This window comes from Dipodomys ordii, unplaced genomic scaffold, assembly GCF_000151885.1.
Source record: "Dipodomys ordii isolate 6190 unplaced genomic scaffold, Dord_2.0 Scaffold3, whole genome shotgun sequence".
Classification (NCBI taxonomy): Eukaryota; Metazoa; Chordata; class Mammalia; order Rodentia; family Heteromyidae; genus Dipodomys; species Dipodomys ordii.
The window spans coordinates 23,786,021-23,809,131 of NW_012267219.1; the positions used below are offsets into that span (position 1 = coordinate 23,786,021).

At 35.9% G+C, this 23,111-nt stretch overlaps 1 pseudogene; it reads left to right on the top strand.

The window, feature by feature from the left end:
- Nucleotides 1-994: 994 nt before the first annotated feature.
- LOC105987551 lies at nt 995-3,947 on the top strand (annotated as a pseudogene).
- Nucleotides 3,948-23,111: the final 19,164 nt, after the last annotated feature.

Here is a 23,111-nt window from a genome sequence, read left to right on the forward strand (position 1 = left end):
CAACTGTTTGGATAAGATCAAGTCTTGTTCATTAAATGTTTACTTATGTTAATGGCAGTTGTATTTTAAAACAACATCCAAAAATCTAGAATCACTTTTGACTAAGTACCTAGGTACTGTGCCTTCCTCTGCTTGATATACAAAATTAACCAGAATAGTGACCAGTGACCTAGTAAGTGCTTAAGATTTTGAGCATGTAGGGATGAGGAAGAAAGTTCAGTGAGGGAACAACAGTGTGGGTAAGTGTCAGGATGAAGGGAAGCACCAGGGAGCTTTTAGATTCTTGGAAGAGGTTATATTTAAGCTTATGAAACACTCCAAATAATAACAACGTTCTTGGGACTTAAAAAGGGGGTAGAGAAATGAAAATGGACAGAGAAACTAGACAGAGAAACTGCAGTTCTGAACCCTTGAGATGAAAGAGCAGATCTATTCAGAGCATAGAATTCAAGGTTATCTATACCATGAGTCAGAAGATGAACAGGGAGCCAATCATTATAGGCCCTTAATACCATGTTAAGGAGATTCCTGGTTATTCTCCCTGGTTAGCGAAAGACCTCTGCTTTCTGATAGCTTTTTCTTTGGTTGCTTTTACCATGCATAAAGACAGTGCAATGTCTTAGTCCCACTCTAACAGAAAAGCTCTGCATGTTGACACAATCTCCAACTCAGTAAGATCAAAACTCAAATTGCAAGTCAAATGGTCCATTATTCCCAACTCAGACTAAAGGAACACAATCAGCTTCAAACTAACCTATGGAGCTACATTAAAGCTCCAGTCATTTTAAATATCAAGCCATAAAGACACTGCTACCTCAACGCTTCTCAGCACGCACCGTATTGTCCATTCTGAATGATTAATTAATGAGAGGATCACAGACACTCTGGCATTAATTACTGACTTCCTTTGCACAAGGCTAGAAGCTATGTTAAAATTAGAGGGTAAGACAAATGCCGCCGTTGCTTCTGGAACCTGGGCTGCTTTCGGGAAGTGATGGAACTGATCTTGGGGACCAATGGGGGTCTCACCACTCTTCCATGCAAGACCTACCATGGGGGCCATCTTGCTTTGTGTGGCTGCACTAACCAGCCTTTTTATTGCAGTGTGGCTGCTCACAATAAACATGCCCAGAAAGACCATTTCATGGAGCAGTTGAACTATGACCCCCTGCCATGGACAAAAGCTCCTTGCCCTCAACCTGGACAGTATTCATTATTAGGTCAGCTGTGGGGTTCACCTCTCTAAACCTACAGAGAAGCTTCTAGGTATTTCTGGTTTCTTCCCCTCTGCATCCTATGATGATTACAAATGCTGAGAGACAGCCAAGGAAATGAGCATGTGAAGTCCTCTTAGCTTCTCAGAAAACAGAATCTGAGGCTCTAGAGCCAGAAGCAAGCTGACTCCAGTGAACATAGCGATTGTAAGGTCAGAATCTTCTAAAATACTTGTGTGGAGCTCTTGATTTTTGTTAGGTTTGGAGGTCAATAAAAGTCACACATCCTCTTCTGGCTTAATTTGAACAAGGGCAAGGCAGAGATTTGTTCTTGTTGGGGAAAAAAAAAGAAAGAAAAGAAATGCAATTCAAGTTTTGTCAATGCAAAAATTATGATCCTGTAGAATGACAGCCCTGGTCAAGATAGAGAGAAATAACTGGAATTTAGAAGCAAATAGGAAAGGAATTTAACACTTGTAGTTAGTATAGTGTCTGGCACAAAGTATCTAATAAAGCCCTGTGCTTTTGATGGGGATGCTGCTTATGAAAGCATCTGGAAACCACTTTCTAGCAATAGAGACTGTGGGATATTTCTTCATTGTACACAACATTGAAAGCTGAGTAAGTTTCAAAATAATGATTTTCAGATATGGGCATTCCTAATTCCAATAAAAGACAGAATCAAAAAGCTCAGGCGAAAGGTTAGTGAAGAACAAGTTCTCAAAGATTCATAGTCATAAGAAAAAATTAAAAGCTCTTCAGGAAGCAATTGTCCCTTTGGCTAATGCTTCCACTGTTTTAAAACATGAGCCACTTTAAGAGAAATCTGTGGTGATCCACCCATATTTCCCACTTTAGAAGAATCTTGTTCATATTCAAATATCCTGATTTCTTCTTTTTTGAATTTTAAAGAAGAGAAAACAAGAATATTTATAACATACACATCTATCATATTCCCAACCTTGAGTTAAATGGTCAATAGATAGAACCTGCATTACCTAAAAGAATGTCATAAGACATTCATCAGTTTAAATGATTTTGATTTTGTATTTTCATTGACATCCTTTTTTTAAAACTTTTACAACATAACTTTCAGGAAAAAATTCTTGGAAACTTAAATTAATATGTGATATTGCCGCCTGTTTGTAATATATGTAAGCTATAAATTAATATGTGATACTGCCGCCTGTTTGTAATATATGTAAGCTATACTCACCATATGTTGTTTTCTAATTTGCTGTTTTCTTTCTCATCTCAGCCCATAACTGGATTTAAAAATGACAAATGTAGTAGGAGGTTTTCAACCCTAAGAGAATTCTTGGCTCCAGTGTTTAAGAACATCTAGAGTTGCCTGCCTAATACTTCCTGGAAATGAAATTTAGGACTTTGTCTGGAAGTGCCCTTGAGAAACTTAGAAAGATGTTCTTTGACACTAAATACTTGAAGTTAGTAATTCATATAATAGTGTTTGTATCAGCAATCATACTTTAACATTCTAAATAAACTCTTGTAGCTTAAAGAACTCTCTTAAAATATTTGATTTACTAATACTCTGAAAGTAAAATCTTTTCCTATAGCTTAAATCATCATACAAAACAAGAAAACACATCCACTTTCCTCTAAAAAGGAAAATTTAAATATCTTATTTAACTATGTGTAAGTAAGTAATCAATTTGAGTCAGTTGTCAAAGTAAGTTAACTTTACCATCTCTAGAGACACAGGAGCACTACAGCAACTAATGTGTTGGTAATAAAAAAGAAAAGGGCCTTAAGGTCAGCTCCTACTTCACAGTCATTTTCACGCCTTACAGTTTCCCTTAAGAGATCACTTAAAGGGATACTCTTCTTCTTCCCTCATATGGGAGATGAGCTTTGATGTTTAGGGTCTACCTATTACCTGAACTACTGACTTCCGAAGTCTAATTATCTCCCAATATGATAGAGCCTAGATCCTGCTCTGTCCTTAGGGCTCATTTTGTGATGGCCTGACTTTGACTATAAGTATAAATTTGAGTCATCTGATACAACAGACAATTTGTAGCAAAACTTGGATAATGATTTATTAATTTATTATTTTATCAAGGGCAACAGACTATTATTGTAAGTGATAGCATCAAGTTTGTGGGATTCACATTATGGATATGCTGTTACACATAAAAGCACATGATTATAGGTCATCACAACTAATACATAGAAAATCAAATGGGGATATGATCCCATTCAATGAGGGGATTTGGGCAAAATTTCTTTATTCACATAAAGAAATTCATTCTTTCAAAAATCTAACAATTTCTCTTTAGCCCATAACTCTTTCTTTCTTTCTTTCTTTCTTTCTTTCTTTCTTACTTTCTTTCTTTTTCTTTTCTTTCTTTCTTTCTTTCTTTCTTTCTTTCTTTCTTTCTTTTCTTTCTTTCTTTCTTTCTCTCTCTCTTTCTTTCTTTCTTTTTCTTTCTTTCTTTTTTTTTCTCTCCATACTAGCATGTAAACTTAAGGCTAAGACTGTGTGCCTGCTAGTCAGGTACTCTGCAACTTGAGCCATGCTTCCAGCTCTTATTGCTTTAGCTATTTATTGAATAGGGTCTTGCTATTTGCCTAGACAAGTCTGGACCGTGATCTTCCTATTTAGCTCAGTAACAGGCACATGCTACCACATCTAGCTTTTTCTTGATTCAGATTGTATCTCATAATTATTTTTTTGCAGGCTGGCCTCTAACTAGGATCCTCCTGATTTGACCCTCCTAAGTAGCTAAGATTACAGTCATGAGTATGGTAAGTAGCTGCTATTTTCTAACTTACATTTTTATTTCCATATATCAAGACTTCAGATATACTAAAAGTTTTGAATAAGAGAGCTTATCAATTGTATATTTTATATTTTTGTCACATATACATTTAAAATTTTTAAATACTTGAAAATACAAAGAAGAAATGAGTTGCTCATAACCCTATACTCTACAAGAAATAATACCACTAACTCTTATTATAACAACATGTTTGGTAAATGCTTTATGTCAATTTTCATAGTCTAGGAATGATTTCAGCCTCTGGATATATGCAGCCTTACTGGTTTCTGATTCTTTATGAGCACCTGCAGAGTACTGCTTCTGTTCTATTTGCTCTGAGGACAATCATGTGTTATAGTATGTCTTAACTCCTTTGTAAACAAAGCCAAATCTCCACCTTGATTTCCCTTAATGAGATGAATTCTACTGGAGATTGTCACAGATAACTTCATATTTCTTTTTACTATTAAACATTTCTTTTATTATAATAGATACATGACCATTTTATGTACCTTCTCTCCTCTCATGAAGATTGACCCTTTAAATTCAGAATTAACACAGTCACAATAAAATGAGAACAATAAAATGTATAGTAAGTGACAAAATGCTCTGACTGTGATTGGGTCTGATGTTACCACCTACTTCTATGGCTGAAGTCAATAGAGCCCAGAAAAGCCACTTGCTCATTTTCTGAAATTGTCTTTGTCAGATGTGTTTACATGTATTTTATTATCTCAACTTTGTGAGAGCATATAAGTTGGTTCTTCCTTCCCCACTTTTAAATATAGAAGCAGCCATGTGACTTACTTTGGCTAATCAAATGTATCAGGGTCTTGGGTAGCAAGTATGAGACTCAAAGAGCATGCATCATGAGTGAGAAACACATTTTTGTTGTTTAAGCTACTGGAACCAGGTCCTTTTTATTATTACTATTACATTGTCCAAGACTTTCCAGAGCTTGCCACTGAAATACAGAAGGACATAAGGGAAGAGGATATGTCACATCCCAAATGAGAAATTTCCCTAAACTTATGTGGGTTTTGTTTCATCTGGTTATCTGAAATTTTTGTATTTATATATTGATGTTTAATTGTAAACAGTTTGCTTGACATGGTGATTGCCTATCAACTGTTAGTTTGGTAGACACAGTAAAAAACAAAGTGCCCTTAAACTCTGATCTATCTCAATGGCAACTCTTTTTCAGAAGAGATAGTAAAAAGATAGAACAGAGCTATAATTCTCTCTTGCATGTGACAACAGAGCTCATTCTTATTCTCTTTAGCTTTCTATTGCTTTGCTAAATACTTGAAGGAAAAAAATAAACTTCAGTAAGGATTGTTTGTTTCCTGGCTTATGCTTTTAGGGATTACATTCTCTATTTGCATTGCTTTGGGGACTGTAGTAAAGCAGAACATGATGGTGGGGACACCTGCTAGCAGAGATCTGGTCAACTCCTGATAACCTAGAACAAAACAATAGTAGGCAGGAAAGGACTGAGATACCAAGATCACTTTCAAGAGCATGTCCCCAATGACTTAACTTCCTCCCACTTGACCCTCCCTCCCAAGATTCTACTATCACCCAATAATATCATAGGCTGGTGATCATGCCTTTAGTACACATCTTTGGGCATGTTTAAGATCCAAACCATGTAATAACCTCAAAAGTAAAACTTTATATTACATGTCCTAGAGTACAAATTATTAAAAATTGGAAATGTTCTGGCACTGTTGCATCAAAGTTCACTTGAGATATTTTACTTGAAAAAATATACACAAATTATAAACTGGAAGGAGTCCTATGAAGCTACTTTCAAGATGGTAAAATAACTTAGAAAAGTAAAAATAGATTTTAACTTTTAAAGCCTGGGGATTGCAGAAAGTGTATTATTAAGATTTTTGAGGCTATTTAGATAGTGGTGCACTGCTCTGCATGGACTTTTAAAGCTATACTGTAGTCTTTAATTCCATCTTCTTGGGAAAGTAGAGGCAGAAGGATCACCAATTCAAGGCCAGTGTGGGCAAAATAAGTGAGACTTTGTGTTTAAAAAAAATTACAAAAGTCCTCCGAGTGTACCTCAAGTGGTAGAGAGCTTGCCAATGAGTACAAGGCAGATCTCTGGGTTAAATCCATAGTATCACACCCCCCCCACACACACACACATGCACACAGAGGCACACACAAATATATATACATACACACACACACACAACCCAAACTATATATTTTCTCCAGATAAAGCATTAAAAAAACTCTCATGAATCCTGTCAATGGAGGATTTTGCTTTTTCATGTAAATATTGGTTTCATATGAAAAATAAAATATGCATACTGAGAGCCTGGGCTAATGCCTGTAATCCTAGCTACTCAGAAGGCTGAGATCTGAGGATCTTGATTCCTGGCCAGCTGGGATAGGTAAGTTTATGAGACTTTTTGTTGTTGTTGTTTATGTGGTGCTGAGGAATCAAACTCAGGGCCTCATGCATGCAAGGCAAGCGCTCTACTACTGAGCCACCTTCCCAGCCCATTTATGAGACTTTTATCTCCAAATATTCCCCCCACAAAACAAAAGTTGTAAGTGGAGTTGTGGCTCAAATAGCAGAGTGCTACCCTTGAGCAAAAACATTCAAGGGATAATACTGAGGACTAGCATCAAAAAATAAAAATGAAAATAAAAAGTAGAATGTTTCCAATTACCTTTGAAATATAAAATTTTATGCTGACATTATATTCAAAATCACCCAAATACCTCTAATAAATATAACTGCGGCTGGGTACCAGTGGCTCACGCCTGTAATCCTAGCTGCTCAGGAGGCTGAGAGGATCATGGTTCAAAGCCAGCCTGGTCAGGAAAAGCTGTGAAACTCTTATCTCCAATAAACCACCAGAAAACCAGAAGTGGCACTGTGGCTAGTGGTAAAGCGCTAACCTTGACCTGAAGAGCTGAGGGACAGCACTCAGACCCAGAGTTCAAGCCCCATGACTGACAAAATTTTTTTAATTAAATAAATATAACTGTTCTTCCTTATATTATGCAGATCAATGCCTTTCTACACTCACATTGTCTTAGAGCCTGGTTTGAGAATGTAAATTATAGAAGTATGCATTTGGAAATTACTTCAAAACTATGCCTTAAAGTGTATTTCCAATCCTATTTAGCATTCTATGGTATGATACCAGTAGCTGCTGTCTTAAATATTACTGCTATTTGAGTTTACTTTTAGACTAGTACATGAACTTTTCTCCAGCCTTTCAGATAGATGAATTGTAATTCTGTCTGCTTCTGTGGCTTTTGCTTTGAGAGAGTCTGTAAAATATTTTCATAGTTGATAATCATTATAGACATGTTTACTTATTAGGTAGCAACGGCTGTATTTTTGGCCCAATTCCTCTTGAGTTTCTTAAGGACTTAAAATGATGTCTATATTTTTCTGCTATTTCCTTTCAGTTGCTATAGACTTCTGAAGAATTTCACTCAGCAAAGTCTGCAAGTTATCCCTCAAAAATTAAAACAAAGTTAAAATAACACTGCTCCAAAAATGCTGATCTAATCTTTCACATCTGTAACTTACTTTTCATGGCCTTTTATTCAATTTGTGGCAAAGTTTAATACACAATGCTTTCCACAAATCTACCCATATTTTGCAGATGGTGTGTGTGTGTGTGTGTGTGTGTGTGTGTGTGTGTAAGAGAGAGAGAGAGAGAGAGAGAGAGAGAGAAAGAGAGAGTCTACGTTCTACTGTCTTGTTGGAGGCAATTTTCTTAAGCTCTTTAAATAATGCTCTGTAGTTTATGTGTGTTTAGCAAACTAATCTACTCAACAGTAGCATTCCAGTGTATAACTATTTGTAAACAAATATATCACAGAATTGACATTTTACAATTCACCATTTTATAACAGCTAAGCAACAATAAAACCACAGTGACTATCCAAGAATCATAACAGAACATATATTTAGAAAGCTTCCAAGAGCTATAATTGGATGTTAAAAAATTAACTTGAAGTTTCATCACAACTCTTTATAAAAGGTAAGTCTCAATCCTGAGAAGTTTTAATGATTTTTATCTTGCTATTATTCTCTATATGAAATCTACTGCAAACATATACATAGTTGTCATACCCTAATTATACTTTAAAAAAAATAATACCATAACATGAAGTATTTAGATTGACTTTTTCCAACCTAATAACACAATTTACACCATATTAGGGACTTAATTTTTTATTTATTTATTTATTTATTTATTTTTTGGTCGGTCATGGGGCTTGAACTCTGGGCCTGGGCACTGTCCCTCAGCTCTTCAGCTCAAAGCAAGCGCTCTACCACTTGAGCTACAGCGCCACTTCCAGACTTAATTTTTTATTTTGTTATCTTTAAGTAGTTGTACAATTCATCATGTAAGTTTACGAGTATAATGCGTCTTGATCAATGTCACCCCTTTCATTATTCTCCCCAATCTCTCCCAACCCTTCTATCCCATTTTCATAGTTCTATTTTCTCACACACACACACACACACACACAAAGTTACAGATTGGAATTCTCCCCTGGATATAGCATCCTTTAGTTATCCTGTTTGTATGCATATGGCCCTGTATATATACTTATGAATTAGGCCTTACTTCCACAAATGAGAGGAAACATCAAGCCTTGTTTCTCTGAGTCTGACTTAACTTCAATTAACATAATTGTTTTCTAGGCTGAGGACTTGCTAAACTTGGCATAGAAATGGAGGGACAAAAAGTGATCAAATGCAGCAGTGATATTCACTCGACATTGTATTGAAAATGAATTATACAATTTATGAGTGGAAATAGGAGAGAAAAACTAGGAGAGAGTGAGGGAAGGGGTGACATTGTCCAAAATAAGTATTCTTTACTTGACTTACATAACCATAATTTCTTGTATATCATCTTTATAATAACAATTGAAAAAATTAAAAAGGTGATGAAGTGGATTTGTTTTATTCTTTTTTATGGCTTATTGTCTTGAATCGACTCTGAATTAAGGAATAAACTGTCTAGGCAGCTAGACCATTCTTCTCTTAAACATTTAAGAAAAAATAACCTAGTTTCTGTTTAGAGGAGTAGTAAGCATTTCCTTTTAAATTAAATTCTATAAGGTTCCTGATTTGCAATAGTGAAACATATGAGGCTGCTTGATTCCACGAAAGATAATTTCTATAAATTGCAACATCTCTTTCAGTCTCTGAGGCTATTTCAACATGTATGAAGAAGAGAGCTCTTTTCAGTTTTGAATTCTTAGTCCACAAGAAAGCATATGTATTGGTAACATGAGCTTTTTGAAAACCATTGTACTCATTTTAACTGATAGATAATACCCTAAAAATTGTACATACTCTGTGATTCCATATAATGTATTTGTATATTTATGTATTGCATGGTGTTCAAATCAGATTACACATATCTCTTCAAATATTTATCATTTAAAAACATGCAAACTAATTTCGTCTAGCTTTGTGAAATATATAGCACATCATTGTTATCAACAGTCACCCTATTGTACAATAGCACCCACAACTTTTACTTCTACTCAACTATATCTTACTATTCATTGATCAACCTTTCCTCATCTTCCTACTCCACAGCCTTCTGATAATCACCATTCTTTTTTCAAATCTGTGAGATCATGTGTTTTAAATTCTACATATAACTGAGACAATGTATACTTGTCTCTCTATGACTAACTTGCTTCACTTAATGATGTCCACTTACATCTATATTGTCAAAAATGACACATTTCATTCTCCTTTATGAATGAAGGCATTCTGTAATGTCTATCTAACACATTTTCTCTATTCATCAGTTGTTAGACAGATTGCTTCCATTTCTATGCTATTTTGATCAGTGCTGCAATAAACATGCAGTTCAGATACCTCTCTGACATACAATTTCATGTTCAGCTACCCAGCAGCAGCATTGCTAGGTCACATGGTGGTTCTATTTTTAATTTTATGAGGAACATTCATATGGTTCCCCATAATGACTTTCTTGGTTTACATGTCCCCCCAAACAAGCTGCAAGTGATCCTTTTCCTCCACAACCTCACCAGAACGTGTCACTTTTAGACTCTTTGATCATAGAGATTCTCAAGTTAGGTGATACCTTAGTGTGATTTTGATTTGTATTTATCTTATGTTTACTGATGCAGAGGCCTTTTCAGTTACACATTGACCATTCGTTTGTAGGCTTTGGTAAATGTCTATTGAGCTGTGCTGCCATTTTTAATCTCTTTTTGTTACTGACTTCATAAAGTTTTTCCATGTATTCAGTATCTTAATCCTCTGTCAGATATATAGTTTGAAGATATTTTCTCTCAGGAGATTGTCTCTTCATTAGATGTGTTCTTAATATTTAAACTTAAGAATGATATATGTTTGAAGAATGGTTGACTTATTAACAAGAAGTACTTGATCATTTTAATCCTAAATTTATGCTTCCAAATCTAAGCATTGTGAAACATTATGCACTATAATTACTAAGTACAGTTACTCAAACTTGAGCCTTATCTGTGTGCCAGTCATCAGCTTTTGTCTACTTAGTTTTGCTCATTCTCTACTGCTTTGCTCTGTGGTGCTAAAGACTGCCTACTGTTTCCAGGCTCTCTTGCGATCGCAGAAGTGTAGAGTATGGCCCATATATCTTTTCAAGAGAGAATGTGCAGTAGAAAGGGCAAGGAACTGAACATATCCAGCTTTGTTTGCTTTAGGATCTTCCTCAGCTTTGCAAGTTAGGGGATTTGCAGAGGTGAATAAACATGGTGGTATACAAGGCAAAGAGCGGCATACAAGGTTGAGTTTATCTGAAAACTTTAACACCGTCCGAAGCCTGATCGTCATCTGATCATCCCCTTCTCCTTTCCCAGGCATCATTGCAGCATTGGCTTCAAGAACCATCCCTACATATCTCTTCTCTTTTCCTCCTTATTGTGATATCTCCAGTCAGTCCCTTCTACTTCTACATCCAGCTTGATTTCTGCTTTCCAGAGGACATGAACTTGTGCTTTTGTCAATGGCTTGCTACCTCAGTCAATGAGATGTACTGAAGAGGGGTTGAAGGAGGAACACAGAAAGTAGCTTGGTTAATATTCCTTTTTCTCTCTCAGTTCAAGAGCCATCTAAGTTTATCTTCTTCTAAATGCTTCAGGAGACTAGCAGCTTCCTGTTATTGTGAACTGCTTAATTAACCCATCATTGTTTGTCCCTCAGATATCCATCTGGTAAAACTTGTTAACAAGGACTAGATATCTACTACCATCCTTTTGTTTACCATGGATCAAATCTTGGTTTCTCTAGTATGCAATAGTTTCATTTCAAGCTACTTCATGGAATTTGCATTCTGGAACTCTTTACCATTGCTATTCTTGTGTGTTAGTCCATTTCCTGTTGTCATTAAAAATGCATTATCAGGAAACAGATTATTTAGGGCACAATCTTGGAAGCATTATAGTTTAGTTTTTGGTGACAGTTCTCTTGGCTATATCACAAAATAGATAATGGTACCATGTAACATAGAAATGCACAAGATGGGCTCACATGATGAGGCAGGACATAGGAAGAGATCAGCGTTGCTCTTTCATAACAATCTATTTTCAAGAAAATTCAGACCCCATGAGAACCAAATTAACTCCTTCCAAGAACTCCATGACTTTTTTGGTTCTACCACCTCTGATCTCTGGAGACCAAGCTTTCAGCACAAGTATCCTCATGATACACGCTCAAAGACAAGCAAACCATAGCACCCAATAACCAATTCTCCTTTTTCCTTTACAAGGTATTCTTCCTCCCACCCACCCACCCACAGAGATTTCCAAATCAAAAGGATTCCCCTCCTTCACAAGCCTTGGAATCAGGTATGAAAATCAGCATTGATCAATCAGAATTATTTCCAGAAATTGCTAAGAATATAGGGGAAGAAAGGAAATCTCTTGAGATTTTAGGGATCAGTGACATTGGAAGTTATTTTGTCATTAAGAACCTATCACTGGGCCTGGGAATGTGGCTTAGTGGTAGAGTGCTTGCCTAGCATGCATGAAGCCCTGGATTCAATTCCTCATTACCACATAAACAGAAAAAGCCAGAAGTGGCACTTTGGCTCAAGTGGTAGAGTGCTAGCCTTGAGCAAAAGAAGCTCAGGGACAGTGCCCAGGCACTGAGTTTAAAGATGCAGGACTGGCAAAATAATAATGATAATAACAACAACAACCACCACCTATCACTGGGTGGGTGCCAGTGGCTCACACCTGTAATCCTAGTTCCTCCAGGAGGCTGAGATCTATGGATCATGATTCAAAGCCAGCCTGGACAGAAAAGCTCTGCTTCCCCCAGACTCTTGTCTCCAATTAACTACTCAAAAACTGAAAGTGGTGCTGTAACTCCAAGTGGTAGAGCCCTAGCCTTGGGTAAAAGAGCTCAGAGACAGCACCCAGGCCATGAGTTCAAGCCCCATAACTGACAAAAAAAAAGAACCTCTCTGTGAATAAGTTGAATACCAAATGAAGTCAACTTGAAGATAGAGCCATAGTTACATTTTATTAACTCCTGGATATATGTGTACTTTGCTCTCAGTAAACTCAACCCACAAAATTCTCTAATTACAAAAACCTTTCTTTTCTGGCTCCATGAAAAGGCATCTTGAATAAAAATGAAAGGATATGAGAGAAGGAAGAATTCTTGGACATAAAGTTAACTTGGGTTCACAGGTTCAGATAAGAAAGGATCCAGGCATATGGTTAGAAGTTAAAGATTGAGGAAACTTGGAGAACATGACATTTAGAAAAAGCTGACTTATTTCCACATTTCCTTTTCTGAATTCTGCCTCTCCTGAAACTTCTGTCTGCAGCACGTGATATTTTGTAATTGCACTGTTGCAAATCTTCCCAACTCTTTGAAGTCAGGTTTTGCTTTTGCTACCACCCAGTGATGACATCTATGACTAAGCTCTCTGGCGACTTAGGAATCTTTAGAGCCAGATGCCATAAATTAGAGAAAAGTAGGTTGCTAAAGATTTAACTTGATTCATAAAACAGCAACGTTATTTGTGGTAGAGAATAAAACAGCTTTCAAGGTATATGATACATGGACGGTTGACATCTAAGTGAACATGCAAGTTTTTCTTACTTTTGAATGAATTCTTTTATTGAATACCATAATTGCATGAGTTGACGTCATGAATAACTGATTCCATTTCATGAACGACTGTGTCTCTAACCAGATCTCAGAATCAGCTGAGACTGCAGATCAGTACTTTTTCCTAGGTTATTAAAATTTTAATTTAGTCTAGAAACACTTTGTTTAAGGTTCTTTCAGCTTCCAGAACTGAACTGGCCACCCACTGTGACCTTGCTGTAGTTTTCTGTGTGAATCCCTCATGAATTACCATCTCTGTCTCAGTCTTGATTAGAAAGCTGACATTTCTGTTAGAAACTTTCAGAGGAATCATGGTCAGTGATAGGCTCTCCCTTACTCATAGTGAATCATTTTGAGTTTGTTACTCCTCAAAGGAGACTTAAAATAACCACAAAAGTCCCCAGATCTAGTGCTTCCAGCTAGAGGAAATTAGTCTCTCACTTTAGAAGGATTCATTTATTCAAATGAATACAAGGAGAAATTATTTTTCTTTCTCTAACTATGTTGTTGCTCTGATTTAAGGTCAGAGCCTCTTTACTCTTCAGGAAAGATGACAATCCTCTTGTTTCCACTCTTAGCTAGCTGAGAATCACAAGGATTTCCAGGGACATGGAAGTAGATTCTTGTTATTATTGCTTCTCTGTGGTCCCAATTAGTTGAAGACATTAAGTATACTGATTGCTATATAAACTTCTTCAGAGCAGAAGTATTTAAGAAAATTAAAGTAATACATACAAGAAATGATGATTTCATCGTCATATGCCACCTAGCAGTGGCAGAGACATTTGAAACTTAGCCCATGGAACAAACAACAAAGAAAATGTTTTAAATGTTTTACTTCTGGATAGCATGTTACAGAAATAGCCTCGCATGTTTAGACTTTTGAAACTTGAACTCTAATTCTTATACCATAAGCATTGGAGGAAAATTGTTGGTTAACAGATTATATATGTATTTTCACAGAAGTATATATATGTATATTCACATGCATGAGTACAGCTTCTTCCTCAGCTACAGTGATACTTCTGCCAATGCTTTATATAAATATGACATTAAAATTTAGTGTAACAGGAAAATGGGGTCAAAATCCCATGTTGTCATTTATTATTAATGACAACTTGGGTAATTTTCTAAAATTTTTGTCTGAAGATCATTTGCCTGGTATAACTTGGGACTAGCTAAAAGTACTTAACAGTGTCATTAGAGATGTAAATATGCCTGGCACAAATAGATAACAAAGGTCATAATTGTAGGGTTTATCTCCATCAACAGCAGCTATTATTACTGTCTTCTAGACTTATTTTAATTTTTATTTCATTTCACATGAATCTTAATATTCTTACATGATAGAGGTTACCATCTCATTTTTAATCAGGAAATCAAAGCTCTACATAATCCAACTAAAAGCTGATAGAGGCTGTGGGTATAGAAGTATGAAGTTTCTTTTTGCATACTAGTCTACATATGCAATGCAGTTTTCCTCGTACAACCGTTTTCCTCAAGAACAATTTGAAGAACATCTTTATTGACACAAATTAGCAAAAAAAGTGATTCATGTGGGGAAAATATTCACATGCCACTGCAATAGAGAAGTGGGGCCATGCACATATAAATATCAACATATGTGTGTCAGTAGCTCATTAAAAAACAAGCTATTATACATTTTTTTTCGGTCATGGCACCTGAACTCTGGACCTGGGCATTGTCCCTCAGCTCTTCAGCTCAAGGCTAGCACTCTACCACTTGAGCCATGGTGCCACTTCCGTCTTTTTCTGCTTATGTGGTGCTGAGGAATCGAACCCAGGGCCTCATGCATGCAAGGCAAGCACTCTACCACTGAGCCACCTTCCCAACCCAGCTATGATACATTTAAACCAGACAAATGAGCATATGTGCATACTTGTGGCAATAAGTCTATATTAAAATTTGTAACTTGTAGTCTTAATCATAAGCAAGTTAGATACATGAAATAATTACTAAAGGCATATAAATAGGAGGAAATATTTATTCTTCTGAATTCTTTATTTTCCTTTCATCTCTTTTGAGATTCTAGGTTTTTTTTAAGCCTGTTTTAAAATCTTCTGTTCAGGGGCTGGGAAGGTGGCTCAGTGGTAGAGCGCTTGCCTTGCATGCATGAGGCCCTGGGTTCGATTCCTCAGCACCACATAAGCAAAAAGAAAAAAGCCGGAAGTGGTATTGTGGCTCAAGTGGTAGAGCGCTAGCCTTGAGCTGAAGAGCTGAGGGACAGCGCCCAGGCCCAGAGTTCAGGCCCCACTACTGGACCCAAAAAAAAAAAAAATCTTCTGTTCAGCCTTACATTTTGCAAGAGAATATATCTGTAGTATAATGATGTTCTTCCTTGTGGAAAAAAAAGAGCATTATATAATTATTGCACCATTTATATAACTGGAATTGCTGGAGCTTGCTTCTAACACAGGGCACAACCTCAAGAAAGTCTTTTGAAATGTGCTGCAGACCATTTATCAATTAAAAAAAAGTGAAGTTGTGTATGTACCACTTCTTTCCATGGAATAGTCAAAATGATTACACTTCTGTGTAATATAGATTGATATATACAAGGTAATGGTTAATGCCACTTAAAGTTGTAACCACAAGTTGATACATGCATAATTTTTGTTACTACTCTCTAACGAGTTAAAATTTCCCATATATATATATATATATATATATATATATGTTTATACACACATTCATCCCGTGGTCATGAATAAATAAGAAATTAAAATTACTTTAAGTTACTTCTTGTCTGGAGAGACATAAACATCTCAGTTTCATCTGTACCTTATTTATTAAAAATTTCAGTGTGTGATTTTTTTTTCTGTGCAAAGACAAAGTCTTTCAAACATTCCTGAGAATATAAGAGGCCTAAGTAGACAAAACATAAAGAGTCTTTTGCAAAATGGTGCCAAATCTACTCTTGCAACTGGTAAATATGCAGCCAGGAGGAGTAATTTTCAGCCCTCTTGAAGGTATTCTTAATTACATGTTCTTCCTACTTCATCATTTCAGTACTTGCCTGGAGACCTATAAAACCATCAGAGAGTAACATTTCACAAATCAAATGTATAAAACTAAGGCAAGTTACATCAAATCAAGCTCCCTTGCAGATAAATGCTTTGGAAAAAGCAATGCTCCTGCCTTTCAAGTTAAAACGCTCAGTCAGCTTGGTTCTTATGAAAATGCATGCTCAGCAAAAACATCTGATGTAGTCTGTTACCATGTGTGGTTCTCATACTTTTTACATAAGCATAAATCTATCTATTTATTTTGATGCTTTTTTGAGGAAATAGCATTGATTGGATTTTAAGAATACAGAATATGCAATTAACTTAAAGGTACAGCTCGAGTCTACCCTTTCCTACATATGTGATCTTGAACAAACATCTTGCCTTCTCTATATTAATTGTTTTTTGATATTTTTGTTTACTGAGAAAGGATAGCAAAATTATCTACCTCCTAAAGTTATCATGAAGAATAGAAGACAATTTATTGAAAACATTTACTGGAATGCCTATGAGGGCCCAGTGTTTGTTGAAAGGGAAAAAGTGCTAGTCATGAAGAGAAAAACAAGGAATTTAGGCTTCATCTTTTCAATTTTAAAGTGAAATATAACTAATAGATTCTAGAGACTGGAGAAACACTTGCTTGTGAGGGATAAAGCCCTAAAAGTCTATGTCATAACCTCATACAAATTATGCAGCTCAGACAGACATGAAGTTTTAGTTGCTAGACAACATAAGCTTTTTTTAAAAAAAAACTTTATTTTTGTTTTCTTAATAACATTTTTTTTCCAATTAGGAAAATGTTTTAAAAAATTCTAACTGATCTTGAAGCTTCAGAAAGTAAACAGGAAAGAATGGGGGTAATCTTTAAAAGAGAATACTCCTAAAATTATACTAAAATTTCTTCTTGGCTAACAAAGTGATAGCAACAACTCGTGTCTGGCATTAGTCTCCTGCAACTCCTCCTCAGTGAGCCATGCCAAAGGATTCCCCAAACATTCATGTACTGTTTTACTTTGTTCTGACGACAGTTGAAATTTCAGTGCCTCCTGTTTCTTCTCAACTAGAAAGAACACGAGTTTCTGCCCAACTCAAGTTTATGTCCTTAGCACTAGAGTGTGCATTCTACCACTAAATCTAAAACTCTTTTGACATAGTGTTATAATATCTCATGGATGTGGAAAGTTTATTGTGACCTAGTATAACACATGGGAAAAGGTATGATCTGGCAATTCCTTGATGTGTTTTTATACTGGCACCACAATTTAATAACTGCCTTTCCTCTTTCTGTATTTTTTTTTGTATTCCTCTAAATTACATTGCTGTCTTTGTTTAGAAATGCAACTAAATTCTGTAATGGAATGAATGACTATCATAAGAAAATTCCTGAAGACCCCATTTGATAAAGACAAGTCAGTATAGCCTTTTAGCTTTTAAAAATATTTGAAATAATAATAAATAATAAATGCTTAAGCTTTTGAAAAATTTTAAAAATATTTCTTGAGTGCTAAAAATGAATTGTGATTGCATACATTTCCATTGAAAACTTAATAGAGACAAATAGCATGCTTACTATTTTTACCTAATTATTATTTCTAATCTTTATGATAAATTTCTGAAGGCGCTATTAGAATAGGGAACATGAACCTGAGCAATTTAACTTAGCCAATGTGACAGAGAAATCAAGGCATGTATAAATACCTTGAAGAGACTACAAATAAACAGTTAAATAATATCAAAGAGGATGCAAGTAGATAGCTGTATGTAACAAGGAAAGAGAAATCAATAAGGATATAAACTCTTGAAAAAGAATTGAAATTCTGGAAATGAAAATCTCTAAATCAAATAAAACACTCAGTTCAAGTGCTAATAGATGTATTGAATTCAGTGCTTGAAGATAATGGAAATGAATTTGGAAATCTACGTGATGATAGAGGGGGGGAGGGAGTCAACGGCATATAAAGCAACCATACAAAATTCTCCAGACACCACTAAAACACCAAACCTATGTGTCATGGCCATAGAAAATATATTTAACAAAACCCATCCCAAATCTTAAGAGATGGTCATCCAGTTATAGGAGGCTTTTAGGATACAAAACAAACAAGACCCAGAACAGAACCTCCTCATGCAATGAAATAACATTAAAAGCTGTGTAAGAAATTGCATAGTAACATTTAAAGCAAATCCATTGAGATTTAATCAAGAGGGCATAAACACTACATTGCAAACCCTGAAAGAAAATCACTTAGATACCCAGAAAAAAGCAGAAAAGAATGAAACAGTACAAAAATAACAAAGTGTCATCAATTACTACCTATCTTTTGTTGATAACTAAATATTATTTGTCCCAGTTATCCAATCTAAAGACACGTAATGGTAAAATTGGACTATAATACAAATCTTAGCTATTTTGTTGCTCACAAGGAAAACAATTCACTATGCAAGATAAACAGGCTTAAAATGAGAGGATGGAAGATGATATAGAACAAATAGGCGTAGCTATATCCATATAGGACAAAACAAGCTGTAAGTCACAATTAATAGAAGGGATAAGGAAAGCCACTTCATATTGATAAATGGAGCAGTCCATCAGAGGCAACAATTGTAAATATATGGACCAAATACTGGTGCATCTAATTTCATAAAGCAAACACTACTGGACATAAAAACACAGATGCAAGTATTGTCTTTAGTACCTCATCTTAAGTCATCTAGAAAAAAAATCAAGGAAACTTGAGAATTATAAGAGACCATAGATCAAATGGATTTAGCAGACATTTACAGAATATTCCACCCCAAATCCACAGAGTACACAGTCTTCTCAGAAGATCATGGTGCTTTCTCCAAAAATAAATGCTATCTTAGGACATAAAACAAGTCTTAACAAATATAAGAAAATTGGCATAACTTCCTGTAATTTAGCAGACCACAATAGATAAAGCTAGAAATACATCAGGAGGGCATCTGTTGAAAATATTCAAGAATAAAGACACTGAACAAACAATTCATTTTAAAATGATCAGTGAGCAACCAAAGAAACAGGGAGAATTTTTTTGAAAAATCAAATTGATGAATCAAATAAAAATACAATGAACCAAAGACACAGGGAAAAAAATTTAAAAACCAAATTGATGGATCAAATGAAAATAAAAATAAAATAAAATACCAGTAGAGGCAGTGTTAAAAGTTTATAGCAATGTGTACCCCCGTTTAAAAAAAATCAAAGTGATCTCAATAAAATACTCTAAAATGTGCCTGAAGAGCATAAAAAAGCATAAAAGTAAGACAAACCCAAGATCAGAGCAGAAACTAATGAAATGGGGACTAACAGAACAATATAAAGAACCAATGAAACTAAAAGTTAGTTTTTCAAAAGACAAACAACTTGGCAAAACATAAGCCGACTAACTAAATGAGAAAGATTAGATTGTTGTATGTTTCATATCATTAACTTGCTGAAGATGTATTTTGTTCTTAGACAATCTTAAGTCCAATTAGGTAAAAATGAAATACGATTCATTATTTGCATAATATGCTTGGGATATGCTTTCCCAACCTCTGCAATGTTCATTAAAACAAATTCTTTTGTCTTTAGATTCAAATATCTGGCAATGCCTTCAAGGTTTATAGTTGAATTTTTCATATTTGTGAGCTGACAGGATACATTATGATGTAAAGACTTAGAAGGCACGAAAATGTATAGCTAAATTCTAGATTCCTTGGCATGATCACCTCCTTTCTCTGACTCTCCTACAGCGAAGGGCGTGACTGTGCTAATTATAGCCATGAAGTATTTTTATTCTGAGCTTTAATAGTGTCCTTTAGTTGACAAAGTTTAACTGGACTCCTAGAGCCTTTTTTGTGGTCTTTCAAGAAAATGCTAAGAGAAAGCATAACTTGAGGTTATTCATCGTTAGACCTTTGTGCTTCCTCTTTATTTTTATTTTCAGCCTCTAAGCACTGACATGAATAGGTGCTTGCTCCCTGCAAGTGCAGATGAATGAATAAAAAGGATGAAATGTATAACAGTGCATCCCAAAGGTGGCACTCCCTCTACCACTGACATCCTGACTTCCTGCCTGCTGGCCAAGAGATTCCCAGCAAGGGCTGGCAGCGCACCGATAATCAGTTTCATCCCTTGGAATCATGTGCTGGTTCTGTAAAAAGTTCACAGCTCTCTGAAGTATCATGACATTAATATAGGAATGGAAAGTTGGGGTAATGCGGAGATTATCACTTGCTTACCAAGTTCACTTGATAACCATAGGAGATGTATATACTTGTGAAGGAAAAGCATATATGTTAAGGTGTGGGAACAATTCCTGTGCAGGATCAAGCTTCTTTTGAGGAGAAGACAACAACCAAAGGCCAAGTGTTTGGTTGGATTTGACTGAGCAACAATCAGTAAAATAGCAGCTGTTATCTAAGCTGGATATGAAGAAAACAAACTTTATTTCATTTTGCAATTGACATCAAGTGCTTTTTATTAAAAAGACCAACTAATGAAAGCCATCATACCCTATCTTTTAATGCACTTTGCTGCTGCCTTTATTTAATATAAACACTGGCAAACTTGAAGGTAGTTATTTTGGGTTTGCTTGTCTAAATATTGAGCTTGTAGGCATTTGTTGATCATTTGTCCATTTAATGTCAGCCATACAAGGTGTAAGTCCTGAAGACTTAGGTGGTCCAGGATCTGTGAATTCGCTGCATGAGCTGTTAAAGGACTTGTTCCTTTTGAGTTCCTGCATGCTGGTTTAAAGAAGGTTAAATGTGAGAGTATTTTCCAAATTGAGGGCCATAATTAAAAAACCTTCTTATTCTTTCCAATCTTCTGCTAGCTCAGATTTTCTAGAAGTGAATGAGAACTGAATGAAATGGCTCCATGACTCATCTCAGTCTCCAAATCCTTTATAAGGTCTGTTTAACCTATATCCTTAGGCTCTAGCCTATCCTGAAATATAAACCCAATTTTAATCTTAGCAGAGGAAATTTCCATACTTCTCAATTACAAAGTATTCTACTATTTGCTTCTAAAATATCTTGTCTTAATTATTTTCTTTTTGCCAGAACATCCTGTGTCCCTCAGTCCAATAGCTTAATATCTGCCTCTTACCTGACTCTTTTACCCAAATCTTTATTATTATAACTCTTTGCTTGCTTCCTTGCCTGCCTTGCCTTTCTTTTCATTTCCTTCTTTCTTTTCCCTCCCTCCTTCCTTCCTTCCTTCCTTCCTTCCCTCCCTCCCTCCCTCCATCCCTCCCTCCCTCCCTCCCTCCCTTCCTTCCTTCTTTCTTTCCTTTAATGGCAACACTGGTTTTAATTCATGGCCTCATGCTTACTGGAAATTATGAATCATATCCCCACTGCTTTTTTGGTTTCAGTGATTTTTCTCAGATAGGATCTCCCATTTTTTGCCCCAGGCTAGCCTTGGTCTACAATCCTTTTACCAAAACTTCTCAAGTAGTTGGGCATACAGGTTAATTGGCAACCATGCCTAAAATGCTTGTTCTTTGAGACAGGATCTTGCCAATTTTCTTGTTTGGGCTGGTCTCATATCATGGTCTTCCTATTTCAATCTACCCAGTCACAGCAATGAGTCAGCACACCTGGCCCTGTGGGACTCTTATTTCCTTGATGTCTTCCTATAATTGCTTTGCAACTAAGGCCATGAATTAGAATGAGCTATGAAGATTTTATAAACTATAGGGTTCTAAACCACATCTTAGATCTTTTGTTGTGGGTCCTTTTTGTTGTTGTTGTTGGTCGTGGGGCTTGAACTCTGGGCCTGGGCACTGTCCCTCAGCTCTTCAGATCAAGGCTAGTGCTCTACCACTTGAGCCACAGTGCCACTTCTGGCATTTTCTATTTATGTGGTGCTGAGGAATAAAACCCAGGGCCTCATGCATAGGAGCCAAGCACTCTACCACTGAGCCACCTTCCCAGTCTAACATTTTGATTTTGATTTTAGGCTTGTACATTTTTTAAAAAGTGTTCACAGACCCTTACCTTCTGTTGTAATTTTCATTCCAAATTTCCTCTATCTCTTTTCTAGCTTTTGTACTACTTTGTCTGACCTTTTCATGGAAACGTACTAAGACATACTTCTCAACACATAAAAATTAAGACGGCATGTTTAAGGTTTGGGTAAAAATGACAAGTAAAAATGACGGCATGTTTAAGGTTTGGGTAAAAATGACGCTTATAAAGTTAGTATTATGAAAAAAGTTTGCCTGTATTTTGGTCTTCTGTTTTTTCTGTGACATTCAAAAAAATGAAGGAAATAAGGATATATATCAGGAAAACAATTTTAAATGGCACATAATCTTTTTCAAATCTTAGAGGTTTACAAACATTAGTGTACATTGTACATAAAACTAAAATTAATGTGACACCTTATTAATTAACTACATAAACATATAATTTTAGACATACACACACACACACACACACACAAAAACCAATTTTGGCACCCATCTTCTGCATGTAAACTCAGGAAACTGAAAGATTAATAATCACGGAAAGTAGACATGACCTTTGAGCCATATCTTGAGAAAGAAATGACTTAATCCAATAAACATTATACATCATGATTTTCAACATAGTTTTCATCCAGATTTACTTGTAGACTTTCTGCCTGATGCATACAATTTTGTTTTCTGGATGAGAGATATAATCATTGAAAATCAATGATATTTTATGCTTTTTTAGCAGATGCTACTCTGAATGTTATATGATTTTTTGGGGGGGTGGGTCTGGTCGGGGGCCTGAACTCTGGGGCTGGGCGCTGTCCCTCAGCTCTTCAGCTCAAGGCTAGCGCTCTACCACTTGAACCACAGCGCCACTTCTACCACTTGAGCCACAGCGCCACTTCCGGCTTTTTTTTCTTTTTGCTTATGTGGTGCTGAGGAATCGAACCCAGGGCCTCATGCATGCAAGG